The 17,437-nt window shown below is 35.3% G+C and overlaps 1 long non-coding RNA gene across 3 annotated transcripts in view; it reads left to right on the forward strand.

Annotated features, from left to right (window-relative positions):
* The first annotated feature begins 12,490 nt into the window (after positions 1-12,490).
* The window catches only part of LOC108533101 (uncharacterized), a 62,303-nt gene continuing 57,356 nt past the window's right edge, over positions 12,491-17,437 (forward strand). Inside the window, exon 1 of one of the 3 annotated variants that reach the window (XR_001886654.1) lies at positions 12,491-12,711. This is a non-coding gene — a long non-coding RNA (uncharacterized LOC108533101). The remainder of the gene's footprint in view (positions 12,712-17,437) is intronic. The other 2 variants (XR_001886653.1, XR_001886655.1) reach the window with 2 other exon arrangements.

Genomic DNA, 17,437 nt, shown 5'->3' on the forward strand with positions numbered 1-17,437 from the left:
TGTTGATGGACACTTAGGTTGAGTCCACACTTTTGCTATTGTGAATAGTGCTGCAGAATTTCTCATTGTGGTTTTTGTGTGTGTGTGTGTTTTTGATGATTTGTGTTGTTGAAAATGTTTTCATATACTTCTTTGCCATTTGGATGTTTTCTTTGTCTTTTCTTTTCTTTTTTTTTTTGAGATGGAGTCTTCTGTCACCCAGGCTGGAGAGCAGTGGCGTGGAATCTCGGCTCACTGCAAGCTCTGCTTCCTGGGTACACGCCATTCTCCTGCCTCAGCCTCCCGAGTAGCTAGAACTACAGGTGCCTGCCACCATGCCCAGCTAATGTTTTGTAGTTTTAGTAGAGACAGGGTTTCACCATGTTAGCCAGGATGGTCTCAATCTCCTGACCTCGTGATCCACCTGCCTCGACCTCCCAAAGTGCTGGGATTACAGGTGTGAGCCACTGCGCCTGGCCCCATTTGGATGTTTTCTTTTGAGAAATGTATATTCAGTTCCATTTAATATTTTCTTCCATGCTATAGGTTGTCTCTTGACTCTGTTTATTGTTTTTTTGATATGCAAAATTTTTATAGATTGATGTAGTTCCAGTTGTCTATTTTTGGTTTTGATGCATGTACTCTGGGGTCATAGCTAAAACTCATTACCTATACAAATGTCAAGAAGTCTTTTTCCCTGTCTTTTTCTAGTTGTTTTACAGTTGCAAGTCTTAATGGTTATGAACTTAATTCATTTTGAGTTGGTTTTGTATAAGGTCCAATTTCATTGTTCTCTATGTAAGTATATAGTTTTTCCAACACCGTGTATTGAATAAACTATCATTTTCCTATTGTGTACATCTGTTATCTTTGCCAAATTCATTTGACTTTATATCCATGAATGTACTTCCAGGCTTTCTGTTCTTTTCTGTTTGTCCCTATGTCTGGTTTTATGCCAGTATGATTTCGTTTTGATTACTATAGTTTTGTAGTATATTTTGAAATCAGGTAATGTGATGCCTCCAGTTTTATTCTTCATTTTCAAAATTGCCTTGGCTAGTCTGGGTCTTTTGGTCCCATATGAATGTTAAAGAAATTATTTTCTACGTATGTGAAAAATCACTTTAGAATTTCATTACAGATTGCACTGAATCTGTAGATAGTGTTGCATAGGGTGCACATTTTAATAATATTCTTCCAAACCAGGAACATGAGATCGCTTTAATTGTGTCTTTTTCAATTTCTTACACCAGTGTCACAGTTTTCAGTGTACATCACTTTCACTTCCTTAGTTAAATGTACTCCTAAGTATTTTAAAAATGATATTGTAAATAAAATAATTCTCTTAATTTTTCAAGATAGCTTGTTTATTGTATAAACACTTTAGTGATTTTTGTATCCTGCAACACTACTAAATTTGTTTATTAGTTTTAACAGTTTTTCGGTGGAGTATTCTGAGTTTTATATATGTAAGATCATGTCATCTGTAAACAAAGACAGTTTTATTTGTTCCTCTCTGATTTGGGTGCCTTTTATTTCTTTTTCTTGATGAATAATTGCTCTGGCTAGGACTTCAAGTACTATGTGGAATAGAAATGATGTGACTAGGCACCATTGTCTTGTTCCTTATTTTAGAGGAAAAGTTTTCAGCTTTTTACTGTTGACTGTAATGTTATCAGTGGACTTGTCATATATGGCCTTTGTTATGATAAACTATATTATTCCTGTATTTAATATGTTGAGAGTTTTTATCTTGAAAGGATGTTGGGTTTTGTCAAATGATTTTTCTGCATCTATTGATATTATTTATTTATCATCCGTTCTTATAATATGATGTATCACATCTGTTGATTTGCTTATATTCAAACATCCTTTCATTTTAGAGATAAAATCCACTTAATCTTGATGTATAATCTTTTTTTTAATGTGCTGGTGAATTTGCTTTGCTAATGTTCTGTTGAGGATTTTTCCATCTCTGTTCATAAGGAATATTGACTTGTAAACATAAAATCTACCAAGACTGTATCATGAAGAATTAGAAAATATAGGTAGACCAATAATGAGTAAAGAGGTTGATTCAGTAATCAAAAAACTCTCCACAAAGCCCAGGATGTATATTCTATCAAACATCTAAAGAAAAATTAATGCCAATCATTCTCAAACTCGTACAATAATTGAAGAGGAGGAAATTACCCAATACATTTTATCATCAGTATTAATTACCCCAACACCAAAACCAGCAAAGATATTACAAGAAAACAAAATTATAGGCAATATTTTAGTGATGGTTAATTTTATGTGTCAATTTAATTAGTGATGGTTAATTTTATGTGTTTGGGCCACAAGGTGTGCAAATTTTGGTCAATCATTATTCTCAGTGTATGTATGTAGATGCTTTTGGATACAAATAACATTTGATTTGTAAGACTGAGTAATATAGATTGGCTTTCCCAATGTGTTTCCCTAATTTATCAAAGACTTGAATAGAACAAAAAGCTGACTTAGTCTTAAGAGAGAACTCTTTCTGCTTGGTGATTGAGCTAGAACATAGGTCTCTTCCTTTCCTTGGACTCAAACTAAAACATTGGCTCTTCTTGGCTCTTGAGAATGTCAGCTTTCAGGTTGGAACTTATATCATTGGCTCTCCTGATTCTCAGGCCTTCAAACTCAGGCTGGAACTGGAACTTCACTATTGGCTATTCTAGGTCTCCAGCCTGCTTACTGAAGATCTTAATATGTCCCAGCCTCCATAATCATGTGAGCCAATTCCTCATAATAAATATCTTTATACATTATATATAAATAGATATTATACATATTATATAAATACATAAAGAGATTTATAAGATATATATGTATAAATATTATATATATATATATAATGTTTCTATAGAGAACCCTGGATATTACCTTCATTAGGCCACACTGGAGCTAGTAAGTGTCCATGTTTGTCTGATGTAATGGCTTTGCTCGCATATCTCCTGTGCCGTAGTTGAGTTCTGCTTATTGAATAGTGAAGGTGGATAGAGACTCAGAGGTCCCCCATATCTCTTACTGATGCCTCATTGCCTAAATGCTTAGTGACTCTTGTCTTGTGTTTTGATTAATTTGCTGTGTGAAAATTATCCCCATATTTAGTAGTAATAAAACAGCAATCATTTTATTTTGCTCACTCATTTATGATTAAGAAATTCAGGAAAGGCTTGGCTAGGTTACTCTTTCATGGGGTCTCTCATGGGGTTGTAGTGAGCTGTCTCATAGGGTATCAGTTGCCTGAAGCTCAAATGAATCGAACCTCCAAGATGGCACAGTAACTTGACTGATAGTTGATGCCTGGTATTGGCTTTGGGGCTTGGCCAGACTGTCAGCCGGAGCACCAGAGCCTTTCCATCACAGTAATCTCAGAGCAGTCAGACTTTCTTCATGGTGACTGACCTCTTTCAGATTAAGCAGATAGTATAATCCAGTGGAAGCCACAGGGTGTTTTTGGCCTAGTCACAGAAGCCATATAATACTATGGCACCTGTGGTTTATTGATTACAAATGCATCACTGAGTTAGGACCAGATTCAAGGGAAGGAAACAGAGATCCCTCCTCTTAACAGAAGGGGTATCAAAGCTTTTGTGGGCATGTTTAGACAGTGCCATGCATTATTATTTTAGGATCTAGGTATCTCTAGATATGGCATAAGACCAGAAAAATGGACTTTGAAATGAGATCATGATTTTAACCTTCTTCCATCATTTATTGCTGTATAACTGTGGACAAATTAATTTAAGTATATTGGTTAGCAACCTTCTCTGACAAGAGAGGGTGTTGATATCTACTTTGCAGCTGAAGAAAGCATATGTGCAAGTTTCTTATCATAGTAATTAGTACTCAATTAATGTGTAAATGATGGTTTTATACCTCCTTCACTTAACTCACCAATTTCAATTTCTATTATTTTTAGGTATAGTTTAGAGACATATCAGGATATGATTTACAGTTTGATTTTTCCTTAAGAGATAGTGGATGCATTACAAACTTTATGTATTAAGCCCAAAACCAAATTAACTGTGGCCCAAAGATACACATTGCTACCTCATGGATCATAGCATGATCTGTGCTATACCATCCATCAAGTCATGGTGTATACATCATATATCTCTTTTTCCGTGTTAGATAGTTAAACAAGTGCAGTCACAGAACATCTCAGGTCAAATCTGAATCCCTGGTTGATCTATTCTGATAAAACGTTTTTTCTTTCTCATTTAAAGCTATTTGATAAAAAGTGTCATTGTATTGGAATCAAGAGGAATCTATTATCTGGAATTCACAAAAAGAGTTTAACCAAATGAATAAATCGAATTTAAGGAGCAATGGCATGTAGAAGACAAAAGCCAGGGACTCAAATGGAGTAACACAAAATTCCCCATGTGGAAGTCATTTAAGCTTCAATTTTTCACATGGTAGGGATGAAAACATTCTTCTGCTATGAAGCTTCATAAAGCACGTCAGGCATTTTCTTGCACCAGCCTTTTACGCATCTGTCAATTGGAGAAGTTAACGTCTCTGCTGTTTTGATGAGAAAAAGATAAAAATCGAAGTCCTGGTGATTTTATAGGAGTGCTAGCTGCTTGTGTCTTTGGCTATCTCTTCACCCCCTTGGTGTGAAGACATCCTTGATTCAAAACAGATGCGGTCCCCTTGGCACATCCTGCTAAGCACCACATTGCTCACAGAGCTGTGTGGTTCACAAGGTACCCTCATGGAGCTGGGTCAGTACCTAGGGATAGGTTTTCTGCCCAGCACTGTGGACTGACACCTGATGGTTTTTCAAGAGACTCACACCCAGGCGTCTAACTAAATAGATAACAGATAATCTCTCTTACAGATAATCACATTTACTGTAGCATTGAGGCTTATTTTTCACCCTTCTCAGGGAAGTTTAAGGGACAGTCATATTTGCATAATCTAAATTTTCAGCTTTTACTTAGCTGTTCCTTAGCTGAGTGGCAAATAATGTTTACTTTATAAACTTTTTTTGAATGTGCCTTGGGTTATTTTCTGAGCAGCTGGAATACTGCCTTGAAAGCTGGAAAGCAATTTTCTTATTTCCATATGGGGAAGGCAAGTGGGGAGTGGTCAACAGAGCAGCACATTTAAGTAACTTGTTAGAATAACTAAGGATTTATTCAGTTTCCATTACAAATATCTAATTATAAATAATTACCCCAAACTAATTTAATTCCATCCTCTTGAGCTTTATTCCAGCAAAAAGCTTATCCGTATGCATTTTGTTAAATAGACCACTGCACTGTGAAGGGAACAAAAACACTCAACGAGACTGATACGACTTGCATGGGAAAGGAGGGGATTAACAATAATTGGGCATTTTTTGGAGTATCCTCTCCAATTCCATTAGTGGTGAAATATAAGTAGGTGTTTAAGAAAATGAGTTCACAGTAAAAAATTTAAGGAGATTACCAGTTTTAATAGATGGTCCCTGCCCTATTTAAGAGTTAATGCCAGAAACAGTAGAACAGTTTGTTTTAGTATTAGGCTAAATTTTAAATATGTAATAAAATTAAATTTTAAGGTCAAATGCTGACAACTCACTAAAATAAGAATATATATTAATTTTCATTTTCAGTTTTTCACAAGTGTTTGAAGATGTAGTGTCTTTTTATCTGAAGATGAAATATGAACCTCATAATTTTAGTGTAGTTATTCTGGAAACCATAGTTAACACTTGTTGGAAAAGCAAACAGCTTCATTGGTTTTCTGCAAAAAAATTAATGCATTTTCAATTTAAAAATTTACATGAAACAAAATGTAGAAAAAATAAATCACCAATAAACTTATAACACAAATAACATAATTATTAACATATTGATATATTTCTCTCCAGATACTTTTTCTATGAATGAGAATGATTTTTATGTAATTACAATTAAAGCACAGCACACATGTAGAAAGTGACCAAATAAGTATTCTAGAAGCAGAACATCTTCAGAGCTCCAGAAGCCCTCCCATCACCACCCCTGTGCACGAACAGTGTATTTCCTTGACACTTTTTAAACATTTCAATAGTTTTGAATAGTTCAATAGTTTGGGGTACAGGTGGTCTTTGGTTACATGGATAAGTTCTTTACTGGTGATTTCTGAGATTTAGTGCATCCATCACCCAAGCTATTCTGAATGTGATGTAAAAGGAATCACACATTGTATATTCTTTTATGTTGGCTTATTTTATGTAACATTAGGATTGTAAGATATATTCGTATTGTTATGTGTCATGTGATTTGCTTATACTTGTTGATGTATATACTTACATTGTATAAATGTACCAGACTTCGGGGTCGGGCGCGGTGGCTCAGGCGTGTAATCCCTGCACTTTGGGAGGCCGAGGCGGGTGGCTCACGAGGCCAGGAGATCAAGACCATCCTGGCTAACATGGTGAAACCCCCTCTCTACTAAAAATACGAAAATTAACCGGGCGTAGTGGCAGCGCCTGTAGTCCCAGCTACTCGGGAGGCTGAGGCAGAAGAATGGTGTGAACCCGGGAGGCGGAGCTTGCAGTGAGCCGAGATCGCGCCACTGCACTCCAGTCTGGGCGGCAGAGTGAGACTCCGTCTCAAAAAAAAAAAAAAAAAAAAAAGGACCAGACTTCATTTAATCATTTTGTTATTTGGTTGCTTCAAGTTTGGGGCCATTCGATATATTGTCGCTATGAAATTCTAGTGCACGCCTTATGGTGGAACTTATAGGACATGTTTCTGTTGGGCATATATTTGGGAGTAAAATTGGTGGTTTCTAGGGGTGTACGTGTGGTAAGTTTTTAATACACACTGTCAAAGAGTTTTCCAAAATAACTGTAATAATTCACACTTCCATTGGCAATGTATGAGACTTGCAGATGCTCTACATACTTCCAACACTTGATACAAAATCATTGTTTATAAATCAAAGTAAAGTAAATAATATTCCACATGTACTTTGGAAGCCTGCATTTCATAGATAACCATATATCTTGGGCATCTTTCCATGTCAATAAATAAAAAGATCAGCATTTTAAGTAATTGTGTAACAATCGTTTGTATTGTGTATCTAAGTATATGTAATTCTTTTGTTGATGAATATTTCTACAGATTTTAATTGTTCATTTTATAAGCAAAACGGATTATATAATTCTCTATGCATATAGTTTATAAATTAATATAACTTGTCAATAAATTAAATCACTGTATTTTTTCCTACATATTATTCATCACACTAAAATGACAGAAATCCAACATTATTTAATTTATTATATTACTTCTACCCCTTCTTAGTTGTAAATAATGTCTGTTAGTAAAATAGCACATGACAGAGAAAATTAGATTCACTAAATATTTCTGATTATCTCACATAGAGTCTCAAATTTTTCTGTTTGGCCATATTTCCCCATTCTACTCATTGATTATTTAGAATCTCTAACCTCCTTAAACTTCTAAATTTCTCCCTACCTCTTTCTATGCTCTCAGCAGATGACTAAGCCTCATATTTCATAGAGAATACAGGAGCCATCAGAAGAGAATGCACCCAAAGTGATTTGCAAGTCTCCACCAGGCAAAAACTTACGCGCACACACACACACACACACACACATACCCCTACCTGGCCTATCTTCTTACTTCACCTTCTTCTGCTTCTCCATGTAAGGTCAGTTCTGGCAACTGGTCTTTGGAGCCCATTGCCCTCTCTCTTTTTGATTCATTTGACTCATTTTCTCTTGCTCCTTAGTGACTTCATCTCTGCTGGCCAAACTCCCAAGTATATTAATTACTCCTGGGCTTTGTTAATTCTCTTTCCCTTTAATTTTCTCCTGTTTCCCTTTTCTACCCCTCTGTTTTCCTCCACTCACTGTTTCTCATGTTCTCTTCACTTTAATTTTTCCTCCACTTTCCTATTTTTATGTTGTCTTTAGCTTTAGTTAGTCCCTGTTATGGTATGAAACACTATGCTTGCATCTTCTAGATTTATACAGACAATCTGGTGTTCTTTTCTTATCTTTTTTTTTTTTTTTTTTTTTTTTTTTACCTCTTTTTGCTCTTAGACAAATGACTATTTGTCAACTTCTGTTAAATTTATCAGAGATAATACAAAATTGACATGTCTAAAATAGAACCTTTCATATTTATTTTCTGAATAACAACTATCTTCACATCCCAGTAAATGGTACGCGTTCACCTAGTGGCGAACTGAAATTATAAAAGTTATCTAGTATTCCTGTCTTTTCTTGTTTCAACCAGTCGAGTTAATTGACAAGGCCATTGTATAATGTTCCAAAATATGTCTAAATTTATCTGGGTAGCCACCTGCCCCCCAAGCCAAAATAATCCCCCACTAGATGCGGAAATGATCATGGTTAACTCCATGACTGCCTCATTCATCATTTTAGGCCTAGTTCTTGGCACACTGCCTGACACTTAATAGATGTTCACAAAAGTAGATTTAATCACCACAGTCTCTTGCCTTAACTTCTAAAGATGTTTGTATTAATATTTCAGGTTTAAAATAATTTCTTCTTAAAAGCATTCTCTTTCATCCAAAGTGGATCAAATCCCAATTACAGGCTCCTGTAACACCCTGTATCAATGCATCTCTCTTTTCTAATAATTTTCCAGATATAAACCCTCATTAGTTTTCTAACAGTTCATTAACATTGCCTGACCCTGAGATTCAGAGGGAAAGAGAAGTGACTTCCTGTTTATGTCTCCATTCTGCCTACATATTATGCATATCAGTGATAAATTTCAAGAAATGTTTTCGTACATTGAAGTGTACACCTATTGTTAATACTTCTTGTCCATAATTCCAATGTTTCCTCACTTCAAATGATTTATATTTTCTCCTTGCAATCAAACAGATTTTTCATTCTTCATTCTTAGTTTCATGTACTTTAGTTACGCATTTCTTTTAAATCATTATCAATGTAAATCTGTGTATAATTGTTGTTTTACTTTGTATGTTTTGATTACTGGTTATTTGACTTTTTTTTTCCATTTTCAGGGTCCATGTATCTATTTTTCTATTTATGTATTGACTGTAGTTATTTGTAAGACCTTTTTCATATTAGTGAGATTAATCTCTTCTCCACAACATCATACTCTATGTTTCCCAGGGTGTCATCTGCATTTGCTTACATTCTTCTGCAATAGCTTTTTGATTCATTTATTAGATTCCTACTATATGTCTAAAACCATTCAAGAAATAGGAACAAAGCAATGGTAGCAACAGACAAAATACTGCCTTTATGGAGTTTACGTTGCAGTTACAGGGAGGCTGGGTAGACAAACAATAATTGCTATGAAAGAAGTAATACATATAGAATATTTGGTAGTGGTAAGAGTTATTAACATAATTAAAGCAGGAAAAGGGACTAAGAAGGGTCAGCAAGTGTGAATTGGAAAGTTAATAATGTAGGGTTTTATTGGCCACCATAAGGACTTTGGTGTTTACTTGGAATGAGACAGAAAGTGTTGGTGGTTTTTGAGCAGAAGAGAGAAATTATCTGACTACATTTTAACTATAAAATTCTGGTTTTTTGAAAATAGATTTGAGGGAATAAAGATTAGAAGCAAGAAGCCCAGTTAGACCTTTGCAATTATTCCAGCTAAGATAAGGAAGGATCACGCCAACTGGTGGTGAATACAAACAATGTGTTAGCAGTGGAGATGGAGATCAGATTAAATGTGTATGTTGAATATATCAATACATTTGTTTGCGAATTGAATGTGAGGTGTGGAACTAAGAGAGAAGTTTAGGTTATCAATGGTTTTTATTTAATTTGGGTCTGAGAAATTGGATGGAGCTGTGCTTATAAGAGATGGGGAAAATATGACTAGAGGAGGTACTAGAAGGAAAATCAACAGTTTTAATTGTATTAAGTTTGAGATTTCTGTTAGGTGTCTAGGCAGAGCTATTTAATAGGTTGTTGGATATATGGTTCTGTTGTTCTGGAAAGATATGAACTTTGGTGTCATCAGCATACAGATGGGATTTGTTGCCATGCCACTGACTGCTAACGCCAGAGGAGTGAATGTAAATAGAAAAGAGAAAATAAACAAGAACTGAAACACAGAGAGCTCCAAATTTCAAAGATCAGCAAGGTGAAGAAAAACAAATAATGAGACTGGGAAGAAGCTGCCACTGATTGAGAAATAAAATTAAGAAATAGTGTAATCCTGGAATTGAAGCTGAGGAAGTGACTCAGGTTTCAGTGAATGATCAACTATTGCAATGCTGCTAAATAGAATGAGGACAGATAATTGGAAATTAAACACAGCAGGGTGATGGTAAGAAACGGCATCGCTAAGAGAGATTTAAGTGTAATAGTAGAAAACCTGATTAACTAGATCCATGAGAGAGGAGAAAAATTGGAGACAATGAGTATAGACTTCCTTTGAGAAAACTTTTTGTAAGGGAAAAGACAGATATAAGAAAGAAGTGAGGCAAAAGGATGTTTGTATTTTAAAATTAGAGAAAGGATCACATTGTGTGCTGATGGGAAGCATCAAGTAGAGAGGAAATGTGATTATGCTTAAAGAAGGAAGAAGCATTAGGGTAGTGCTGAGGGGATGGAATCCAGAGCACAAGCAGAAGCCATGGCCTTTGTTAGGAATATGGATAGTTTTTCCATAGCAATTAAAGAGAAGGTAGAGGTCCTGTAGGAGGTAACGAAAGTTATATTCAGAATACTCTTATTTTCTTTGTTCTGTAATAAGAAAAATTATCACCTAGGAGTAAAGATCAGTGTTAGAATTAGAGGAGAGGAAAGGGAGTGTGAAATTGCAACCTAGGGAATTTTGAGAGTCATTGGAATTGACAAAAGAGTGCAGTATGCTATTCACTCACATATACTCCTGGTACTGGCCTCTGCCTCCTTAATGGTGCTAGAATTATGCTTTCAGACCCCCAATCAGATTATGCCATTTTATGCTAAGGAAATGTTATTTTGGCTCCTCCCTAGCTATAGTTAAGTACAGGACATAACTTAAACTCCTTAGCCTGTCCAACAGTGTCCTATAATCTTCTCCAAACCTACATTCATAAACTCATCTCTATTCCCATGGCTTCACACAATTCAAGTTCTAGGTGAATCTAACATCTTGGATTTGCTCTAAAATATTTTACACACTCACAACTCTTTGCCTTTGTCTAGGTAGTTTCCTTACCTGGAATGTTTTCTTTTTTTCTCCTCCCCACTTCATAAAATGCAGCTCCTGCTCCACGTATTCACCCATCACTTCCAAGGTAGAGCTGACTACTCTCTTCTCTATGTTCCCCTTAAACTTTGAGTTTAGCTTTGTACTTAGCTTTGCCATATTGCATTATTGCTTAATATGTCTGTCTTTTCCTGGACTAGACGTTTTTCAAGGATAAGAATAGTATCTTACTGTGTGTATGTTTTACTTGGAATACAGAGTTTCCTTCAATCCTCAATTGTTATGCAAATTTGGGCTGACATTTTTAAAACACCTCTCTTTTCCAGAACAATTTATATGTTTTCAGTTTAACAAAACAACAAGAGCATTGAATTCGAACATTAATGTTAGGTGCCTTATATTTAGATGAATACCTTATAATTAGATGAAGAATATATAATTGTATTAGATATAGGTCAATATTTCTCTCAAATTGGAATGGAATTTGATGGAATATCAAGTAAGTAAAGAAACTGGCTTAACTTGTGGAATATTAAGCTTCAAAGATTTGGAGTATTTTGGTAATTTAGTTCATTCCTTGAGGTTTCCTGTACTTACCTTTGTGTTTTTAATTTAGCTGACTCTTGCCTCATAATGAGAAGTATAAGTAAATTAAGATAAAGCAATCAAATACCTTATTCTGAGGATTAAGATGTACATCAGAAACACATAATTAATAGATATAATTCTTTCAGTATTGTTGTTTTCAGAAGTGAGTTTTGTTTCTCTATCTAGTGAGTGGAAAAAAAAGAGCCTCCTTGGGGAATCTACAGCCTTTGGTGTTTTGCTATTAAAACTTCAATTAGAAGAATCATTTGATAAAATAAGCCAATTATGGTTGATTTGCCACAGATTAAGAAGTGTATAGAAAGGATATGTGAGGAGTACATTTGGATAGAAAGGGTAGGATGTGATCATAAAGCATTTTTGATTATTCATTACTATGGAACAAAGCATGCCAAGTCTTAGTGGCTTAAAATAATAATTGATTATTGTCATTCAATGTTCTGTGAGTTAACTGGGTTCTGTGAGACAAGTATTTCATTGGGTCTCTCATGTAGTATAGTCAGATGACAACAGGGGCTCATATGGACTAAACATTCAAAATGGCTAGCTCACATGGCTAGAAGTTGTTGCTGACTGTCAGGATTTCAGCTGGGTCTGTCAATAGCAGTGCCAGTGCAAACCTTCCATCTGTCTTGGGGTTCTTACAGCATGGCATGGGTTCTGCGAGGGCGTGTCACAAAAAGCAAGCATTCCGAGACTCAAGCTGGAATCTTCTTATCACCTAACTTTGGAAGTCCAAGAAATCACTTCTGTTACCTGTTTGCCAAGCACATCACTAAGGTCAACCAGATTTAACAAAAGGAAAAGTAGACTCTACCTCTTAATGAGGAAGGGATGAGGCCATGTTGGAAAGAATGTGAAGCATGGGACATGTGGATGCAGCCATCTGTGGAATATACAAACTACCACAAAGGCCACGAATAACTGTTTCAAGGTAATAAGGTATAATGGGAAGTCTACTCTCACTGCTGCCATTGTCCCTGTCCCTGTCCCTGTCCAGATCTGGTCACTGCCTTCTCCACCCTGCCAGCTCGGCCACACTCACATTTATTCAGTACAGATTTATTGACAAAGGCCTTGAGTCAACACACTTGTGGGTAATTAACATGGTCACCACCTATCCTCCCAAGAGAGCAGTCCTACACAAGGATTATTAAAAGCCAGGTTCCGAGGCCTAAGTAAACTGAATTATCTAGATCAGTTTCTTTACATCTCCTTGTTATCTGACCTAAGCTTTCAGGCACCTGGTAAGAGAATCTAGCTGCCTTCAGCCAAATCCTTTTCCGAAGCTTTTGTAAAACCTTTGGGCCTTCCAAAAAGGTTTGCATCTTTCTACAATTTTTCCCACCACCCTGACCGATGTCCTACACCACCCCAGCCTCTTTACTTTACCATGGTTGCTATGGTTTTAGAGGTTTCCCAGACACTCTCCTGTAAGACTGAAACAGTCTTCTCTCCAATACTTCTTGGTTATTTTCTATTATATTTTAAGTCTTATTTTAAATATCACTGGCCCTATAAAGTATATTCTCTTTGTTCCTTTGTAATACCCCAAAGTATTCTTCACACAGAAATGCTATTGCTTGATTTTTTAATACTTTCTTCAATAAAACCATATGACCCATGAATCTTCCTTCTTGCCCTAAGTTCCTTCTGATAGTATATTATGATCATCACTGTCTGTTACTATATATTATAACAGACTATATATTTGTTTATAAATATATATAAAAGGTATTTATAGAATATTTTACCCATTAACAGTATAACATATATTCTTATCAAGTTCACATAAAGCATTCACCAAGATAGACTACATTCTGGCCATAAACATATCTCAACAAATTTAAAAAGATAGAAATTGTATAAAGTATGCTTTCAGCTCACAATGGAATTAAACTAAAAATCGATAACAGAAATATGGCTGAAAAATCCTAAAATACTTAGAAATTAAACAGCACACTTCTAAATAACACATGGATCAAAGAAAAAAATCTCAAGAAAACTTTGAAATATTTTGAACAAAATAAAATAAGAATACATCCTATCATAACTTGTGGAATACAGTGAAAACACTGTTGCAAGGAAAATTTATAGCATTGAATGAATATGTGAGAAAAGAAAAGAGATCTAAAATGAATAATCTATGTTTCCAACTTAGAGCAATTGGGTGGGATTGAGTAGTGGCTTCCTCTTTCAAAGGGCATTTAGGTTTTGCTTTCATCTCATTTCTTTCATGTTTTACCTAAAACCCATTCATATATCTATATTACTACCTATTTTCCCCTTGCAGGCAATAGAGTTTTTGACTGTTGGTCCATAAGCTTCTTCCTGAACTTTCCCCTATTTATCTTCATGACATCATTTTTCATGTAGAAAATTCCAGAGAATCAACAAAATTCCAGGAACTAATAGCTGACTATTAGTAATCACTGATTTCTAATAAGTAACTTTATCTCCTATCTCTGACATTCGCTTTTTAATCCAACCACTATATTGAGTTTGTCCTACTGTTTTACTCCCCTAACTCATTGCACATGTAATTTTTGTTTGTATTCTGAAACTCACTCATTTGCCTGATAGTTTATTTTTCATCACTCAACCCAAGCATCAATTCCTTCTTGAATTTTCTATGTTCCTGAAGTCTGCTTGAGAAGCCCTTCCTGGTTGTTTCCATAGTACTGTGGTCATGTTTTAGTTATTTGCCAAACTTCTTGTCATTTCTTGACAGACAGCTCCTCTTACTGAGAATCACTTTACAGCTGAGAAAGTCTAATTTAGTTTTTGTATTTGCAGCTCCAAACTGAGGACCTGGAATAAAGTAAACTCATGGAAAGAAGAAAATAAAATTACTTTTGTACATGGTGTTAGATAGTGTTGGGAAAACTGGATAGCCACATGCAATTTTATTCTTTTACATGTGGCTATCCAGCTTTCCCAACACCATTTTTTGAAAAGACTATCCTTTCCTCATTGTGTATTTTGGCACCCTTGTTGAAGATCAGTTGATGGTATGTGCATGGATTCATTTCTGGGCTATCAATTCTGTTTCATTGGTCTATATATTTGTTTCTATGCCAGTACCATATTAATTACTGCAGCTTTGTATTAAATTTTATAAGCAAGAAGTGGGATAACTACAGCTTTGTTTTTTCTTCTTCCTTGAGATCATTTTTGTTATTTTGGGTCTTTTGTGTTTCTATAAAATTTTAGAATTCATTTTAAATTTCTCAAAAATATTACTCAGATTTTGATGGGGATATCATTGAATTTGTAAATTGTTTTGGGTAGTATGAACATTTTAACAATATTAAGCCTTCTAGTCCATGAACACAGATTATTTTTCATTTATTTATGTCTTTTAAAATTTCTTCCATCCAATGTTTTGTAGTTTTCAGTGTACAAGTCTCCTACTTCCTTGTGTAGGTTTATCCCAAGTGTTTTATTTTATTTTTGATGCTGTTGGAAATGGGATTAGATTTTAAATTTTCTTTTGTTATACTTCAGTGAAATTGTTAAGAAAAAATATATATTACAAATAAACTTGGGACAGTAGTTCCACAAGTCAAAACACTTGGAGAATTCTAGTCAAGATATTTTTCATTAGTGGGTAACCTCATAGATTGTTGATATTTAATGACTACCTGTTGAATAGATATAAGCATTAAGAAATGTATGTACGTTGAGTATCTTCTCAATAACAAATACAAATGAAGTTTCTGCCATCTTTGCATTTACAGTTCATGATCTAGATGAGAAGATGCTATGTCCAGACTTGGAAAATTAGCAAAAGAAAATAGTAATAGCAACAGAAAAATAAATGCCATAAAACTTCAAAAGAGTGAGGAAATGTTGGATGGTAATCAAATAAGAACTCATAGTAATGGGTCTTGCATTGATCTTGGAGAATAATGAAATTTAAACCTTAAAAGAAGGAGGGAGAAACCCATATCAGTAGGAAGCGAAGACATAGACAAGGACTAATAAGCAGGAGGACCATTTATTGGGAAGAAAATTAATGAGTCTTAAGTATATTAGAAAGACAAAGAGGGATCCAGTGGAAATTGTGTGAAGAGAAAGAATATATAACACAGCACAAAATGAAGCTGTGGGTTCATATTGTTAAAAATCCTTGAATGCCAGAGTATTTAGTTAGGGCTGTGAAGAGCTATTGATACATTTTAGGACTGAAATACATAACCTGATGGCCTGTTCAGAAAGTAAAATTGAATTATGATTTACCAGTGGATTGAATAGTGAAAAGTCTAGAAAGAGTAAATATATTTTGTGGCTGCTTATGGTTCAGTGAAGACTAGATACGGTTATAGTAATAGTAGTCTTAATAGCTGAGACAGTAAAACTCGCAGATTGATCTAAACTACAGAACCTCACCAAGAACACTGAGGAAAATTTAGATAAAATAATAAGAAAAAAAATCAGGTATATGGAGACCTGGGACAAAATTAAACTTTTCTGGCCACAATACGGTTAAATTAGAAAGACATAACAGCAAAAGCCTGAGAAATTTACAAATACATGGAAATTTAAAAACATACTTCTAAATAAAAATAGGTCTAGAAGTAATTACAAGGGAAGTTAGAAAACACACTGAGATAAATGAAAAGGAAAACACAATATATCAAATCTCCTGGGATGCAACTAAAACAGAGCTTAGAAGAAAAATTCATAAACACCTTTTTTTTTAAAAAAAGGAAGAATAATATCAAATCAGTAGCCTCAATTTTCACCTTAAGAAACTAGAAAGAAGTTTACAAAGCTAGGGGGTTATGGCGGATAGAAGGCAGGACTAGATTGCAGCTCCAACTCAAATGAACAGAGGAATATATGGAGGCTCACATCATGAATTTTTGCTCCAGAATGACTGCAGGAATGTCAGGAAACCTGAGAGGACCTACAGACCCCATGCATGAAGCAGATTTCTCCTGCAGGACCCAAGACACTGCAAAATTGTTCTGGTAGCCATGACTGAAAGACCCACAAAAGGTTCACATCACAGGACTCTTTGCAGACAACCCCCAGTATCAGCCCAATGCCTGGTAGACTTGCTGAGTAACTAGATCCAAAAGAGAGATAACAATTACTACAGCTCGGCTCTCAGGAAGCCACATCCATAGGAAAAGGGGGAGAGTACTACATCAAGGGAACACCGCATGGGACAAAACAATCTGAACAACAGCCTTCAGCCCTAGACCTTCCCTCTGATGGAGCCTACCCAAATGAGAAGGAACCAGAAAACCAACTCTGGTAATATGACAAAACAAGGTTTTTAACAACCCCCCCAAAATCACACTAGCTCACCAGTAATGGAGCCAAACCAAGAAGAAATCCCTGATTTACCTGAGAAAGAATTCAGGAGGTCAATTATTAAGCTAATCAGGGAAGCACCGGAGAAAGGCAAACCCTAATGGGAGGAAATTTTAAAAAATGGTGCAAGAAGTGAAGAAAGAGCTTTTGCATGGCAAAAGGAATAGTCAGCAGAGTAAAGAGATAACCCACAGAGTGGAAAAACATCTTCACAATCTATACATCTGACACGTGACTAATATCCAGTGTCTACAATAAACTCAAATCAACAAGAAAAAAACAATCCCATCAAAAAATGGGCTGAGAACATGAATAGACAATTCTCAAAAGAAGAT

The sequence above is a fragment of the Rhinopithecus bieti genome, unplaced genomic scaffold (genome assembly GCF_001698545.2).
Source record: "Rhinopithecus bieti isolate Rb0 unplaced genomic scaffold, ASM169854v2 scaffold_65, whole genome shotgun sequence".
Taxonomy (NCBI): domain Eukaryota; kingdom Metazoa; phylum Chordata; class Mammalia; order Primates; family Cercopithecidae; genus Rhinopithecus; species Rhinopithecus bieti.